A 3,737-nucleotide genomic window follows, 5' to 3' on the forward strand; every position below is an offset into this window, starting at 1 on the left:
AGGCTGACCTCCAACTCACAGAAATCCATCTGCCTCTGCCTCTGGAGTGGTGGGATTAAGGTGTGTGCCATAGCACCCAGCAGCTTCCTTTGTTTTATTTATTACTTTGCTTTCTTCCCACTCCAAGTTCTTTACACAGGCTTTTATTCCACAATTCAGTACTTAATAAAAGCTCTGGCAAATTTTCCATCTCATGAGCCTGTGTAGTCAGAAACACCCCATGTTGTAATTTCTTTTATTATCTCTGTGGGCTCCTTTCTCTGACTGCGTTGCTCTAGCCATGATTTTTAAAAAGCCTCCAGCTATGGTGGCATATCTGATAAATCCCAGCAACAGGAAAGATAAGGCAGAATGATTGCCACAGGTTTAGGGCCAGCCATACCTATGTGGCAAGACCTAGCTCATAAAAAACTGCTTCCACTGAAATCAGTAGTGACTGAGCATTAGCCCTTTGTATGTTCAGCATTATTCTTTGTTCTGATTGAGATACTCCTTGACATATGGTGCAGAGATGATGGTTTAATGGAAAGACTAAAAGATTTAGGTCTGAAGGCCTATCTCTGACCTTTGGGCCAAATACCTCTGAGCTTCAGTGTCCTCATTTTCAAGATGAGGTTCTTGCAAATGTTAAAATACCATTGGTGGTTCTCAGTAAAGGTAGAGATGGGGTCACTCTGTGTCATGGGAAAGAGTTGATGCTGAATACAAAAATGGGAAATTGCAGTTCACTCCGGGGATTGTTTGAGTTGCCCACTTTGGGCACAGGAGAAGTGCTAGCTAGAAACAGTGATTTAGAACCACATTGATTCAGGCCTTCAATATCAGACCAACTGGGAATGTAAAATCCCGAAAGAAACAAAATTCATCTGGAGGTGAGTAAGTAGTTGGAATTGAATGAAAAGAACCTGGTAGTAAAGAACAAAATTACTGCTTTTGTATAAAGGGGAGGACAGGGATATGATCAGCAAGGTGACCCTGACTTGCAAAGGAGATGCTGGCTGGATGAGCCCATAGTGAGGAGGTACAAGTCCACATCCCAGTTGAACAGAGGGTAAGGGAGAAATGAACTTCAAAAGCCGGTTGTGATAGAATTTTAATTATGGAGCCTGTTATGCTAAATATAGCTTCATAAATCTGTTCAAAATAATAAACCTGTTAAATTACTCTAACCTGGCAGCCTATGTCACAGCTTTGAACTATCATTTCTAGATGGACAGACCTTCTGTGTGTTGCTTAGAGGACATTATTATTGGATGTTTCGCCTTTGCAATGAATCCAACATATCAGATTATTTTTTAGGCACATCTACTCACTTTTTTTTTTCTAAAGCCAGCATCTCCATTCTCTCAGTATTTGAGTGTCAAGATGTCCTCTCTAAACAGTCATGAACCTGTCCTCCAGCTTCACATTTGCCAATCTCTAGACTCATCCCTGCTCTCTTCTCCACATTGCAATCAATTTTTTGTGAGCTTTCCTGCTCAGAACCTGGTTGTCCAAGCCATTATAATCTGCTCCTTCTTCACATCTCCCATCTAGCCTCTCACTACTATACTGCTAGCCCAGGCTTCAACCATTCTTTTCCTTCTGGATCTCAAAACATTCTTTTCCCGTTGGGTCTCTAGATCCAATCATTACTCATAAATTTACTTCTTTCAAGTGCCCCCACCATATTAGGAAACAGAGCCTCACATATGCTCTATAACTGCTTTGCAATTGAATAGCAGCTACAACCCTCATTAGTTCTTAGAAATCAAGGCTTTTTGTCTTGTTTCTGATCTGGGGTCTTACTATGTTTTCCAGGCTTGAACCCCTGGGCTCAAGCAGAGCTCTCATCTCAGCTTCCTATGTAGCAGGAACTATATTTAAGTGTCTGCCACCAACCCAGCTTTTAATGACCTTCTTTTGTTGGGGAGGGCTATGCTACAGGTTGACATAGGGGGGCTCTCATTCTGTAGAGCAGGCTGGTCTCATACTCACTATTTAGCTCAAGGTGACCTTGAATTGTGTAGTCTTCCTGCCTCAGCCTTTCAGTGCTGGGATTGTATAAGCTGCTGAGGTTTTGTTGTTGGTTTTAATTTAAAAAATATTTTTTCATATAGTACATTTTGATCATTTTCTTTCCCCTCTCCCAGATCCTCCTTAACCACCAACTTTAGGTGTGCTTGCTTGTGCTCTCACTCTCAAAAAAAGAAAGTAGGAAAACAAAAAAAAAAAAATCTAAGATCAAAACAGAGAAATAACTTAAAAATTCAGTAAGACAAAAATACTAAAGCAAACAAAACAATGTTATTGTTGTTTTGAGATGACAGCTCACTATGGAAGGATCTCACAGACTGATCACTAACTCAGGTCCATCTTCCTGGTTCAGCCTCTCAAGTACTGAAATTACAGGTTAAATGGCCTATCTAATTCTAAACTCAGTCAGTTGTTAAGAGTCCAGCTAATGGAGGGGATGGGAACTCCACAAGCAGAGCAACAGAACAAGATAATTTGAACACAGGGAATTTCCCAGATACTCGTACTCCAACCAAGGACTATTCGTGGAGATAACCTAGAACCCCTGCACAGATGTAGCCCATGGCAGTTCAATGTCCAAGTGGGTGACATAGTAATGGGAAGAGAGACTGCCTCTGACATAATCTGATTGGCCTGCTCGTTGATCACCTCCCCCTGAGGGGAGAGCAGCCTTACCAGGCCACGGTCGAGGACAATGCAGCCAATTTTGATGAGAACTGATAGACTACGATCAGAAAGGAGAGGAGAACCTCCCCTATCAGTGGACTTGGGGAGTGGCATGCATGCAGAAAGTGGAGGGAGGGTGGGATCGGGAGGGGAGGAGGGAGGGGCTTATGGGGGGGATACAAAATGAATAAAGTGTAATTAATAAAAAATTTTAAAAAAGAGTCCAGCTAAGCCAGGCAGTGGTAGGACATACCTTTACTCCCAGCATTGTGGAGGCAGAGGCAGGCATATCACTGTGAATTCAAAGCAAGACTGCTCTAGAGAAAGTTCCAGGAAAGCCAGGGCTACACAGAGATACTCTCTCTTGAAAAAAACAATGTCCATCTCAGAATGTCAGGGTGGGTGAGATGGCTTAGTCCTACCAAATGTGCTGATCTGAGTTTGATACCTGGGACCTGCATGGAAAGCAGAAAGAAATTACCGGACTCCCATAAGTTGTCCTCTGCCCTCCACATGTATGCTATGTCATGTGCATATACGCACACACACATAGTAAATAAATAAACAAGTGAATATATAAATAAATAAACTCCTTTAATTAAGCTGCTTTTCATAATAGAACCCAGTTCAGATCTCTATTTTACCCCAACCTTCTGTTGACCAAATCTCTTGGACACACATATATGCTGAGCCCACTTTTGTCCATAGAAGGAAGAAACCGAGCCATGCCCAGGTGAACTTACACCAATGCCCACAAAAAGATGAATATGCTGGAGCTGCTCCCCCAAAAGCTGACCTCTTAAGGTTCAGCTAAAACCCAAACCAGCTTGTCATGGGTGGAGTTTAGCTCTCAGAATCCTGGTAAGGTAACCCTTATGGCTGCTTGTATATGCTTCTGTGAGAATATGTGTGTTTGGTGGGGGTAAAAGTCAAGGGGTTGCTGGGCAGTAGAACAGAAGAAAATACATTTTAGTGTTCACAGTTCCTTTTATTCCTCTTTCAAGATCTGTTCTGGGACACCTTGATCCATGAGCATGCCATGCAGCCTCTTGGCT

This window comes from Psammomys obesus, unplaced genomic scaffold (genome assembly GCF_907164565.1).
Source record: "Psammomys obesus unplaced genomic scaffold, mPsaObe1.curated_primary_1811, whole genome shotgun sequence".
NCBI lineage: Eukaryota > Metazoa > Chordata > Mammalia > Rodentia > Muridae > Psammomys > Psammomys obesus.